The sequence below is a fragment of the Pleurodeles waltl genome, chromosome 6, assembly GCF_031143425.1.
Source record: "Pleurodeles waltl isolate 20211129_DDA chromosome 6, aPleWal1.hap1.20221129, whole genome shotgun sequence".
NCBI classification, from domain to species: Eukaryota; Metazoa; Chordata; class Amphibia; order Caudata; family Salamandridae; genus Pleurodeles; species Pleurodeles waltl.
Genome location: NC_090445.1, coordinates 1,205,549,202 through 1,205,563,740, shown reverse-complemented (window position 1 = coordinate 1,205,563,740; position 14,539 = coordinate 1,205,549,202). Strand labels below are relative to the sequence as shown.

At 48.1% G+C, this 14,539-nt stretch overlaps 1 long non-coding RNA gene across 1 annotated transcript in view; it reads left to right on the top strand.

Moving 5' to 3' along the window:
* The window catches only part of LOC138302118 (uncharacterized), a 37,868-nt gene extending 25,769 nt beyond the window's left edge, over window positions 1–12,099 (top strand). Inside the window, exon 3 of the long non-coding RNA XR_011205286.1 lies at window positions 11,816–12,099. This is a non-coding gene — a long non-coding RNA (uncharacterized lncRNA). The remainder of the gene's footprint in view (window positions 1–11,815) is intronic.
* Window positions 12,100–14,539: the final 2,440 nt, after the last annotated feature.

The window sequence follows — 14,539 nt, the reverse complement described above, 5'->3', positions numbered from 1 at the left end:
GCCACCATCTTAATGACCACTATTCTCCCTGCCACTGAGAGCGGTAGTGAGCTCCAAAAAGCTATGCTGGTTCTCAAGGTCCTGATGGCGCCCCCTATGTTACCCTGTAAAAGGTCAGCCCTAGAGTGATAGATTTTAACTCCCAGGTAAGGCATGCATCTGGGTTCCCAAGTCACATTCCCCAGCCCCTCTGGCGATTCGTCCCTCGCAGACAAGGGCCCTCTCCAGCTCCCGATTGGTATTCTGTAAGAACAGCAGCAGGTCGTCTGCATATATTGCGATTGTATGACGCCTGGTGCACTGCAGTAGTCCCTGATACCAGTTGACGGTTCGAGTCTGTGCAGCCAATGGCTCCATTGCTAATGCAAATAAAAGCGGTGATAGGAGGCAGCCCTGCCTAGTGCCCCTCTCCACCAAATACTGCTCTGACACTATGGTGCCCATTCAGACTCTCGCCTTCGGGTTCGTGTATAATAGCCTCGTCCAAGTGACAAAGCCCTCGCCCAACCCCATGTTGGTCAACACTGCATATAGGTAATCTAATTCGAGACTATTGAATGCCTTCTCTATATCTACCACCAGTATGGCAGCCTCTGCCATCTGAGGGGTAAGAGTATCCTTAATATGCATTACTCTTCGAATATTCTGAGCTGTGTTTCTGGAGGGAATGAAGCCCGCCTGATGGGGATGTACCAATCGGGTCATGTGCTGGAGTAATCTAGTCACCAGTATTCTGCTTAATATCTTGTAGTCTGAGTTTAACATGGAGAGGGGCCTATAAACCCTACTATCTGTAGGAGGTTTGCCGGGTTTGAGAGGGACAATCAGGGCCTCTCCCGTGGAGTGCAGAAGCTGTTTTGTTGCACGCACAGCATTGAATAGCTGCACCAATTTGGGGGCCAGCTCTAACGAGTATTTGGCATAAAACTCGATCGACAGGCCATCACTCCCTGGTGTTTTCCCACGGGCCAGCCCTCCGATGGCGTCCCTAACTTCTAACGTTGTTATGTCGGCTCCCAGGACATCTCTCTCCGTATCGCAAAGGTGCGAGTGTGGGAGCGCATCTAGGAATGCCCGCAGCTCCTCTCCCCCTCCTCCCAGGGTGCTGGCATACACAGTAGTGTAGTATTCGAGGAAGTGCTGGCTAATGTCAGCCTGTTGGTAAAGCCTGGTTCCCGACTGAGTGTTTATTTCTGTGACAGGGGAGCCTCGCTTGGTGAGGTTGGCCAGCCATGCCAATAGTGCACCTGCCTTATCCCCTTCCGCATGCACCCTAGCTAGGTAATGTTTATAGTCGAAGCAGATCATGCTACTCAGCTACCCTCTCAGCTACCCTCCACCTAGCCGTCCGGAGCTCCCCCGTAAGGCAGGGCTCTCAGGAGCCCGTCTCTCCAAAGAGCAGAGTTCTGTCTCGGCCCCTCAACGTCTCGTAGCAATGTTTTCCTGACACCCATAGACGCAGCAATACAGCGTCCGCGCATTACCACCTTAAATGCTTCCCACAGCATCTGAGGGGAGGGGGCGTATCATTGTTATCCTCAAAGTATTGTACAGTATGTCCTCTTAGTTGGTCACGAAATGCAGGGTCTTCGAGAGAGTCAGGCTTAAGGCACCAAGTGGGGATGCTGGATTTAGCCCGCATCCATGGTATGTGCATTAGGATGGGATTGTGATCCGAGATGGTCCTCCCTAGGTACTCTATTTCCCATATCTGGGTGTGTATGTCCGTAGTGCATAGGAAAGTGTCAAGTTGCACATGCAAGTCATGTACTGCAGAATAGTACGAATAATCCCTGGCTTGGGGATAGAGGGTCCTCCAGGAGTCTACCAGCCGCCAACCCGTCTGCCAGTCAAGGAATCTCCCAGCCAAAGTGTTCACTAAAGAGTCCTTCAAAGGAGGGTGGGACCTGTCTAACTCTGGTGCAGCCACAAAATTGAAATCTCCCCCGATCAGCACCGAGCGTAGCAAGTGAGGAGCCAGGACATTTGATAACTGATCCAGGAACGCGCCCTGGTCTATGTTGGGCGCATAGACATTTATCAGAGTGAAGTCTCAACCCCCTAATTTACTGGTGACCATCACATATCGTCCGTCGGGATCTATCAGTGTATTGGTTATCTGGAATGGTATGCCTGCTCTTATCCAGATGAGGGTGCCCCTTGTGTATGCAGAGTAGGGTGTGTAGAAGACCTGGCCCCTCCATCTTTTCTGTAGTGCTGCACCCTCCGTCGCTGTCATGTGAGCCTCTTGTAATATTACTATGTGGGCCCCTCTTCTGCAGAGTATGAGTGTACCTTGTAACGCTTAGCCATGTTATGCATGCCCCTTACTTTCCAGGAGACCACCTTATACTCACTGGGATCTCCCATATGTATAACTCAGTATTGTTCTGATTATGCGCTTCATCCACGCATGCGGTAGCTTCAGGACTGAAGCTGCCAGGGGTATTGTTCCTCCCCGGGTGGGGCATGTGACGGGACCAAAAACTCTAAACAAAAACTTCCCCAACTCCCCTTCCCCAGGAAAGGTGTCGGAATAGTTCCCCATCCAAACTCGTTCAAAAGCAACAGTCAGTGCTAATGGGGTAGTTGAAAAATCAAGCTTTCTTCGGGCAGCACCGCCGGCTCCAGGGTGGCCCCCGTCAGCATCTTACAGACCATAATACGCAGTGTTCAGCTTGAGCACAAACGAGCCGCACCACCAGGGCCTCCGGCATCAAGGTATCTGTGGATCCTAGGCCTTATTTCAAATAATAGTCTCAGTGGTTACTGGTGTCACCACCGCTAACTCAACGCTCTGGGCCGCCGAGCTCTTCGATTCAGCATCTGAGTCCATGACCTCGATCACCCTTATGTGACTCTGCGGATCGTGGACTAGTTTCTCGTCCACTCAGATTTGCTACCGCCGCCGTGGCTCACTGTCGTTCCACCTTGCTCTCCTCCGAGGTGGGCGTCGCCCCCGACCCTCTCGCGTGGGGTCACCTGCTCCTAGGTATAGATCCCCTAGTAGTTCCGGTCCGCGTGGGGCCCTCACGTTCATCAGGCCAGTCTCTAGCCTCTTGGGGTGTCCGGGAAATCCGGTTCCTCCGCTGTCTGCCACCGGGAGCGTGGAGGGGAAGAGCATAGCGTACTGAATGTTTAAAGATTGCAGTTGTTTCTTGATTTCCAAATAGGAAGCTCTTTGCCCCTGAATGTCGCAGGAGAAGTCAGGAAAGATGCGGACCAATGTATTCTCAACTCTTAGTTCTCCGACCTTCCTAGCCTGTGCCAGAATATGATCCCGGTCTTTATAGTGCAATAGTCTGGCTACCACTGGCCTCGGAGGTGCTCCTGGGGGGAGGGGGAGCTCTCGCCGGCACCCTATGTGCCCTTTCAAATGCGAAGAAACGTAAAAGGCCCTCCGGTGCCACCTCCTCCATTATCCACTTCTCCAGATAGTCTGTAAGTGATAATGATGTGTCTGTCTTCCATTGTCGACAGGTCCACCAGCGGTCTGTACACCGGAGGATGCCGCCATCTCCTCACCTGCCCCAGCGGACGTGCCCTATGGACGAGAACAGCGAGCACAGAGTCAGCCAACACTGAGGTAGTAAAAAAAGAATTTATTGCACACATTTGTCAATCCGCAATGTGCCTGTCACTGTGTGTATGCAAGGCCTAGATAGGTGTGACGCATTTACAAATATTGCCATGTGGCCACCTGAAATGGCGGTTGCCTGACCTGTAATGTGGGACAAGGGGATATGAGGTAACTGCGCTGGCGTTGTACACCGTCGCAGGAGGCGGTCGAAGACCGCGGCGCAATCCTGCATTGGTTAACATTGGGCCCTATGGGTCCCAGGAGCCAATGACGATGTACGCCGGCAGTGATGGCACGCACCGCCGCGGACGTGACTGCCATTTTCTGTCTGTTCACTCACTTGATACCTGACCTTCGACAGGAGAGGACCTACACTACAAGTGCTGCTGTGACCTCAGTCTGGAAGCGACGATGGCTCATGTGTCTGGGGAAAGGGCCCCTGCCTTTACTTTGGAGGAGTTGGAGAAGTTAGTGGATGGGGTCCTTCCCCCAGTACACGCTACTCTATGGTCCTCCAGACAAACAGATGAGTACACTGTGAGCATGCTGTATGGGAAATGCCTGTTTGGAGTGGTGTGGATGGAAGATACGGGGGGAATGAGGCCTGCATGAGCGGACGGTGAGTGTATGTGTGTCAGGGCAAGGGTGGGAACGTGGGCCAATGACTGCGATGGTCCAGACGGTTAAAGATCATCCTTTTCCCCTGTACTAATACTCTAGGTCAGCGCCCACCAGAAGAAGGATATTTGGCATGCCATCGCCAAGGACGTCTGGATCCTGGGGGTCCACCACAGACGGGGCACCCACTGCCAGAAAAGATGGGAGGACATTTGACGCTGGAGCAAGAAGACGGCGGAGGCCCAGTTGGGGATGGCCTCCCAACGTGGGAGGGGTGCCCGTCGCACCATGACACCCCTGATGTTCCGGATCCTGGCGGTGGCGTATCCGGAGTTGGATGGGCGCTTGAGGGCATCACAGCAGCCACAAGGGGCTGAGTACCGTCACATCCACCTGACTGCGCGCATTACAAGGTGTCTGGGTGGGGGAGGTGGGCTGTGGGTTCCCCTAGGCCAGGGTGAGTTTAGTAGGACCAGTACCACCCTCCCAGCAGCCCCTCAGCATATGTCCCATGGCCGCTCACCCAGGGGGGTGGGCATCTCCTTTGCCCCAGACACGTCAGGCCCTACCCCAGTCAGCCCTGCTGCCCTCAGTGAGGAGGCTATTGACCTCCTGAGATCCCTCACTGTTGGGCAGTCTACCATTCTGAATGCCATCCAGGGTGTAGAGAGGCAGTTGCAACAAACAAATGCATACCTGGAGGGCATTCATTCTGGCCAAGCAGCCCAACAGCGAGCATTTCAGGCTCTGGCCTCTGCACTGATGGCAGCCATTGACCCTATGTCCAGCCTCCCCCTCCAACCTCCTCCACCCAGACCCAATCCCCTGTACCTCAGCCTATCCCAAGCACACCATCAGACCAGCATGCACATACCTCAACTCACAAGGGTGGCTCAGGCAAACATAAGCACCACACATCCCACAGGCACTCACAGAAGCATCATACCCATGCAGACATACCAACATCCACTGTCTCCACTGTGTCCCCCTCCTCCACGTCTCCCTCCTCCCGCCCTGTCTCGTCTCCACTCACACCTGCATGCACTACATCTTCAGCCACTACCTCCATCACCAGCGCGCCCATCACCACACACTGCTCACGTGCACTCACCACCCCCACTACCATTCACACATCCCCTGTGTCCTCTCCCAGTGTGTCAGTGAGCCCTCCTCCCAAAGTACACAAACGCAGTCACCCACCCAACAGCCATCCACCTCACAACAGCCTCCAGCCCATGCACCCTCACCCAAAGTCAGCAAACGTACACCTCCTACATCCACTACCTCTTCCTCCACTCCCAAACCCCCTCCATCTACCCGTCCCAGTGTGTCTAAAAAGCTTTTCCTATCAAATGTTGACCTCTTCCCTACACATCCCCCCCGTCCGTCCCCTAGGGCCCGCCTTTCCAGGTCCCAACCCAGCACCTCATCCACCACATCACCGGGCACAGTGGTGCCAGCAATAGCGGGATTTTGGAGTGCGCCAAGCAACAGGGCTGCCAGTGTCCCAAGGAGCGAGGGCAAGGACATTCCCCCACCTCCAAAACTGAAAAAGTTGCCCACATCCCGAAAGGAGAAGGCGAAAACACCTGCCACCAAGGGCTCAGGCAAAACAAAAGTGGACAGAGGCAAGACAGCTGCCCCACCATCCAAGGTGGGAAAGGGCCAGAAAATCAAAGGCAGGTCCACGTTGGAGCCAACCTGCACGGCGGACAAGACTGCCACCAGCACCGCCACCTGCACCGCTGCCACAGACACCTCCGCCAGCACCGCAGACACTGAGCCCACCACCAGCACCACAGACACTGAGCCCGCCACCAGCACTGCAGTCAGTGAGCCCGCCACCAGCACCGCTGCCACAAAGACCACTACCAGCACCGCAGTCAGTGAGCCCGCCACCAGCACCGCCACCGCAAAGACCGCCGCCAGCACCATTTCCACAGAGCCCGCCGCCAGCACCGTTTCCACAGAACCCGACGCCAGCAGCGATGCCACAGAGCCCGCCGCCAGCACCGATGCCACAGAGTCCGCTGCAAGCACTGATGCCACAGAGTCCGCCGCAAGCACTGCCGCTACTGATGCTACCGCCAGCACCGCCAACAGCCATGCGACATCTTGAGCCAGTGGCAACACCGCAGACATGGCTGCCATCCCCAGTGGTCAGTCATACGAGGCTGGTGGTCAGTTCTAGGAGCCTGGCCAGCTTGCATGTTGCACCACCCTCAGTGGAGTGTCACATCCACTACCTCAAACCTTGGCAGGATGAAGCACCCTGGGCACAAAGCCCCCTCCAGAAAAGTGGAGAAAGACATCCACTACCTCAGTCCTTGGCAGGATGAAGCACTCTGGGCACCAAGCACCCTCCAGAACCAGTGGAAAAAGACATCCACTACCTCAGTCCTTGGCAGGATGAAGCACTCTGGGCACAAACCCCTCTCCAGAACCAGTGGAGAAAGATATCCACTACCTCAGTCCTTGGCAGGATGAAGCACTCTGGGCACCAAGCCCCCTCTAGAACCAGTGGAGAAAGGCATCCACTACCTCAGTCCTTGGCAGGATGAAGCACTCTGGGCACAAAGCCCCCTCCAGAATCAGTGGAGAAAGACATCCACTACCTCAGTCCTTGGCAGGATGAAGCACTCTGGGCACAAAGCCCCCTCCAGAACCAGTGGAGAAAGGCATCCACTACCTCAGTCCTTGGCAGGATGAAGCACTCTGGGCACAAAACCCCCTCCAGAACCAGTGGAGAAAGGCATCCACTTGAGAGACTGTGGCTTTGCACTCCCCAGGATAAAGCAGTGGGCAACCCACCCGTTGGAGAGACTTGAGGGACTGTGGCTTTGCACTCCCCAGGATGAAGCAGTGGGCAAACCACCCACTGAAAAGACTTGAGAGACTGTGGCTCTGCACTCCCCGGGATAAAGCAGTGGGCAACCCACCCACTGGAGAGACTTGAGGGACTGTGGCTTTGCACTCCCCAGGATAAAGCAGTGGGCAAACCACCCACTGAAAATACTTGAGAGACTGTGGCTTTGCACTCCCCCAGGATAAAGCAGTGGGCAAACCACCCACTGGAGAGACTTGAGAGACTGTGGCTTTGCACTCCTGAGGATAAAGCAGTGGGCAAACCACCCACTGGAGAGACTTGAAAGACTGTGGCTTTGTACTCCCCAGGATACATCAATGGGCATGGAGCCCCCTTGTGGAGCTGGCGTTGTGCACTCATCCGGCTGAGGTGCCCCTCCTTCCCTTCCCCCTGAGGTGCCTGTTTCATTTCGATCTGATGCCCCAGCAGTGTTCTCTCCTTCTGGAGTCTGATATCGAGTGTGGGCCTCGCCCATGTATTTTGGGCCCAGTGGTCCACGGACTATGAATGGTGCACTATCCGGACTTGTATAGTTGGTGTACATAATTGTTTATACTGTATTTCAAGTTTTGACTAATGGATTTTTAATGATTACAATCATTTCCTTTTGTCATTGCGTTCTTCTGGGGGGCTTGGGGGGTGTAAATCTAATGTTGCAGCATATATTAGTGTGTGTGTTGTTGTGGGTGAGGGTGAGGGTGAGGGTGGGGGTGTTGCGTGTTGCATGTGTGTGTCACTCTCTTTTCCCTCCACCCTCCCCTGTGTTGTAGGTGCAGTACTCACCGTGGTCGTCGCCGCCGCCGTCGTTCGTGCTCCTGGTAGAGGAGCAGGAAAACTATTGCAGGGAGGATGTGTAGAGGTGAGTGTTTCCCATTCCAAGTCCTGTTTCTGCCGTGTTTTTGTTCGGGTTAGTTCCGCCCCCGGAAAAGGTGGCGGATTGGCCTCTCGTAATAGTGTGGGCGGTACATTGTCTTCCACCTGTCTGTTGGCGGTGACCACCATGCTGTTTGTTTGTACCGACGTGGCGGTCAGAGTGTTAAAGCGGCTGTCTATGTTGGTGGTTTCCGCCATGGTCGTGATTCGATTTTATTTACTGCCAGCCTGTTGGCGGTCTTACCGCCACTTTAACACCGACCGCCAGGGTTGTAATGAGGGCCATTATCTTGAAAAATTGCGGGGAGCATTGGGTTATCGCAAAGAGGACTATCCGGGCCAACAAGCGACAATGAGTATTTGGTAGATATTTCACGCCAAATATACGTAATATCTCTAATGCACTTAAATCGGACCTGCTTAAAATAGTTGTGATCCCCGATACTAAACAGAAACATTTTACACTCTTGTCCAAGCGCCATTCCATATGGAAATGCTACTGGATCTTGACTATCCTTCACAAGCAGAACTCATAGTTGCCTCTCAAAAGCTGCTTAAAAATAAAGTTTGAGATCCAGAAGCTGGAGACCGCTCTGATTAAACAAGATCTTGATAAGGTGGATAGCACGTCTGGCCTGTCTCTATCCCCAGATAAAAGTACTAATAACCCCATCTAATTGTGTAAAGAAAAAATTAGGAAGGGGTATTGAATGAAACAAATATAAAATCTGAGGCAAAATATTCATTTTGATAATATTACACCATCCAAAAATACCTTTTGGAGGCGGTACCACAATTTTAACTTTTTAATGACCTCTGCCAAGACAGACTCATAGTTAAGTTTGTATATTTGTGCAACACAGGGTGTGAGATGTTCCCCAAGGTAAATAGCTGGGGAAGTGTTTCCTGGTATTGGGCTTTCTGGATGGAAATTGAAAAGCACCTGGCTTTTATCGAGGTTCAACTTATACCCTGAATACGTTCCAAATCTACTGGCCGTCACTTGAATACAAGCTTATGCAGTTAAGGGGTTAGCAGAATATACTGCAACAATGATCTTAACTTAAGAGCCATCACAAATAAAAAGTAGAATACTATAATTCTGATAAAGAGAGTCTGCAAATATGGCTCCAGGTACAGAGCAAATAACAGCAGGGATAAAAGATATCCCTGTCTGGTGCCTCAATATATTCTGAAAGAGGCAGATGAGATTCCAGAATGCACCAAATATGCACTAGGGCTTTTATAAAAAGCCCCACCCATCTAAGGAAGTGACCACTAAGGCTGAAAGCCCCCTAGTGATCCAGAGACATTCCCAAACCACCCTGTAAAAAGCCTTTTCTGCACCCAGGAGTATCATCTCCATATTAAGACAAGCTTTCTCCGCTACATCAGAGGCCACTTTTGCAGTATTGGTGTGGGCTGTTGTATCTCGCCCTGGGATAAAACCATGCTGGTAGTGTGACGCTAAAGCAGTCATAAAGGGAGCTAAGCGGGCAGCCAGAATCTTAGCAACTATTTTAGCATTGGCATTTATAAGAGAAATAGGGCAATACGACCCGAGCTCTTCCGGGGGTTCACCCTTCTTCAGAGAAATAGCTATCGGGTTATATTCCAAGATGTGGGAACTGTACCCCTAACCCCCCCATGTGTTGTATAACTTGAACAAAAAGCGGTAGGATAATTTCCTTGAAAGTCTTATAAAATCCAATCGAAATGGCATCTTCACCAGCAGCTTTCCCTGCGGGCAATGCCAATATTGCCTTGATGATTTCCCCAGACGTAATGTACTCTTGAAGAGCAGAGAAAAACATATCTCCAGGAGGAGATATATTAACATCCCTTAAATAACACCTAAACCCCAGCACATCAATTGTCCCACAAGGGCCATGAAGATCCTGATGAAAATCGGCAAATTGACCCACGATATCCTCCAGACTTGTGTAAAGTAGTCTGTCCATGCTTTTCACCACTTGAATACGATGTTCCGACTGCCTATCTGCAATTTGACGTGCCAAAATATGCCCTACTTGTTCACCATACTCATATTGAAGCAGACGGTGCCTAGTAAATCAAGACGCCCTCCTTTCCCTCAGTTCTCTCCTTAACTTGGCTCGATTTTCAATTAATGCGAGATGCAGTTTCCTGAGACCATTTTCCCCTTTAGAGACTTCCCCTGCATGTGATAACTCCAACTTCCTTAATACCTGGCTCAGCGTCTGCTGAGCCCGTGATTTGCTCCTATTCTGATGATAAATAAACTGCTGAGTAATCCTCTGCAAAATGCCTTCATCACATCCCAGACTTCAAATGGGGAAGCTTTGCCAATATTAATTTGAAGATACTCCTTCAGCTGATTAGTGACAGTCAATATATATTCTGGATCCTCAAGCAGATGGAGGGAGGGGAAGAAAATCGGCAAGACAAGTTGCAGCTTGCAGTTGGAGTGATAGCAAGATAGGATTATGATCTGAAGTAACTCTAGGACATACTTCCTTCCATAAATGCATGCTGAAGAAGGCAGCCGTGCACAAAAACCAATTCTATCCTCAAAAAGTGGGAATGGGGGGTAGAGTAATATGTATACCCCGGAACCTGGGGATACAAAGTCCTCCATGCATCCATGAGACAATGAAGCCGTGCCATTTCGAATATAGAAGCCCTAGTTTTAACCTTTCTGGGGAAGGCCCTACGATTCATTGAATCTTAACAATAATCCATTACGCAATTAAACTCGCCCAAAACAGTAAGTTCTCCATACCATTCTAAAAGCTCCAAAGTCAGCCAATCTATGACCTGGGTCATCAATATTAGGCCCATATATTGTGGAGAACACAAATTTGTTACCATAGAGCAGTAACTGCATAATAACCCATCTACCGCTAGGTTCAGCCAAGGTTTTTAGTACCTCATATTCCAGGTGCCTGTCACCCAAAATAGCTGCCTCCCCCCCAGATTCCAACAGTCTATGAGATGCAGACAATTAGATTATACACAAATAACTTGAATAGTGATCTGTCCTTGTAGGCAAGATGAGTTTCAGTTAAAAAAAGAAAATGCGGTTTATACAACTAAGAGAATGCAACAAATATTGAAGACAGTGTATGAAGTACTTTTTGGAGGAAAGCATGTAATTGTTTTTGGTGATTTATTACAACTTACTCCTGTGAAAGGACAGCCTGTATTTAAGACACTCTTACATGAAGAAACTCACAATTCCTTAGGGAGCATTACAAATGTAAACATTTGGTTGAATTTTCAGTACAAAGAACTAATTAGAAACATGCATCAAGCCTCTGATATGCAGTATGGAAATATTCTAAAGGACATCAGAGTAGGAATACTGTCAGTAGAAGGGAAAGATTGTTTGGAAACAGAACTTATAAAGAATATCTTTACTTTAATAAATCTGCAGCACAGCTAATGTTTGAATTTATTAAACAAGAAAAATCCAGTATGTGTCTAATGACTACTCTTCAAGAATGCATCTCTTTCAATGAAGTACTGCTGCAGCTGGAGAAAGAGCAAATACTAAATCTTACAGCAGTTGTTACAACGGAACATCAAGGAGCAACAATAGTATTGAATGTAAAACTGTAGTCCAAATTGGATTCTTTAGAAAAGTCTGTTAAAACAATTACGGGATTACTAAAGTGTCTATGTGTTTGTAAGAACTGCAGGGTGGTTTTGCTTCGAAATTGAAATGTTGAAGAAGGACCAGTTAATGGAGCCGGGGGCAAAAAATTTGATTTCATTTTGTATCCAAGTAGAAATTAGGTTAAATTCTTAGCAATTATATTTCATGGTGTTGAAGGTGTAAAACAGATAGCAAGGTCTGATGCACGTTTCTTGCTTGTAAAAGACCTATATCTTCACAGAACACAGTTCCAGGAGCCTTTGCCTGAAGGCTGTCGGCAAAGAAGAGGAGAGGAGCAGCACGGTCGTGACAGCAGCGGCGGCAACGATTAAGGTAAGTTTTTTTTTATTTTTATGAATTTCAACCCTTCCCCCCCCCGTGGGCGCCTCCCAGCCCCTGTTACCACAGCGAGCCGCTCCTGGTAAAACACATACCTGTACAGCCATTATTTTCCATGAAGGTGTAAGTGTTACATCTGGACATTACATCATCTATATAAAAAACACAACTGGATGGACAGAGTGTAAAGATAGTAAACTTACATTTAAACAGAGATTATCCTATAAACAAATTCATACCTTCTCTTTCTTCAACCAAAGTTCTTATGAGGATTACTCCTGAAGAAATGCAATAGTACATGTGTGGCATTTGTTATACAACAAAATAGGGCATCAAACAGCCTAACAAGGGTGAAGTCTTTCCAAAGGATTGTAAGGGTTCAAATGTTCTTACTTTTGGATGGATTCCCAGTCATAGTAGTAAACTGCAAATTGATATTTGAAACTTTGAACTAGAACAAATATCTACAAAAGATTCAAAGCAAGGCTGCTATACTTCTGTTCAAGAACAGCTGGAAAATAATTAAGATAAGAACACCAGAGATATATTCTTCTTCTACCTTTCAATTGATTACTGTACTTTGTGACATCATATGGCCTACCAAGGGTGATGTCTATAGGCACCTTTTTTAGTACTACTATGATTCATCCACATTAATTATATTATAAAGGTACAATATACTTTATAACATTTTACAAGTGGACCTAAAAGAGTTTGGTTAATATTTGTACTGAATGTCATATATAGTAATGTTAATATTGGAAAAACTTGTTTTGGTAACTGAAAAATAAGTACAATTATTAGTTTTCACTTTTTCAAGCACAGTGATTATATCTGTGTTTTTTTAAAGAAAATGTTCTTGGCACAGTGGATCACCATCTCCTTGAGCTCATTGCAAGCTGGTGAAATAGATATATTTTGCAGAGCTGGAGCACTCAAAGAAAAAGATGGACCTGGTGCAGAAGGATCAGCTACTTTCTTCCTCATCTAACTCAGATATGTTTGCTCATGGTACGTTTTCAAATGTTTTCACATTGTGGAATTACCATAACAGTGCTTTTTCCCTGTGTCTCTAGAAAGGTTTTTCCACATAGAGTGCACTCTGCATATCTGGCACAGACTTTCTTCTCAGAAGTAGGGATGGTGAGTGTATGTATAGCATACATAATAATGTTCATTTGAAATAACATGCTATGTACTTAGGGTTTTTTGAAGTCAGTGTGACTTTTTTTTCCCCACTGTTCAAGAACGAGTATCTATATGCACTTAATTTATAGTGCAACAGTGTATAAGCTGAGAAGAGAGGAGCAGGGAATGTAACATGCTTAAGTAAAGTTTGTTACTTTTATACAGAAATATAAACTTTTCTGCCTTGCAATTGTTTATATTATTTGTATTACATGTGGACAATTTTTAATACATAAGTTATAAATAGGAAGCTTTAACTTTTATTTATGTTTTCTCTTTTTATACAGATTAAAGGAGCTATTTACTATACTAATGTAAGTAACTAATTATATCTCACACACCTAGACACACACTAATGCATACACAAACACATTCAAGCAGACACCGGAGCATACAGTGACACAGCCAAGTGCACAATGATCCATACACTACTACACCCAGGCACACATTGATGCATATGCTATCACACCCAGGCACACACTTATGCATACACTGACACTCAGGGACACACTAATGCATACACAAACCCATTTGTACATACACTGATGCACAGAGTAACATATGCAACAACACACTGATGTATACAATGATAGATCCAGGCAGACACTGATGCATACATTGACAAATCCAGGCACATACTGATGCACACACTTACAGATCCAGGTACACACTGATGCATACACTAACACAGCCAGGAATTCACTGCTGCCTTCACTAACACACCCGGTAAAACATTGATGCATACACTACCACACCCAACCACAATTTGACACATAGTCAGGAACACAGTCATGCAAACTCCAACACATCCAGGTAGATACTGATTTGTACAGCGATACACCCATGCACACACTGACGCATACACTGACACACCCACAAACATACCGATAGATACACTGACATAGCCACACACACAATGAAGCATCCACTAACCCATTCATGGAGACACTTAAGCATACACTACCACATCCAGAGACACACTGATGCATACACTGACACATCCAGGAACACACTCATGCACATGCTGACAGATCCAAGCTCACAATGATACATACACTTACAGATCTAGGCACACACTGATGCATACACTGACACAGCTAGGCATACACTGCTGTATTCACTACACACCCAGCCACACACTGATACATATACTACCACATCCACAAACATACTGATGCATACACTGACACAGCCATGCACACAATGATGCATACACAAGCATGTCCAGGTACATACTGATGCATACACTATCACATTTGGGGGCACACTGATGCATGCACTGACACGTCCAGGGACACACTCATACATACACTGACATATAGAAGCACACATTGATGCATACACTAACACATGCAGCCACAACTGATGCATACACTGGCACACCCAAACACACTGTGGATACTCTAACACGGTGGTTCCCAACTTTTGGTCTGGGGGG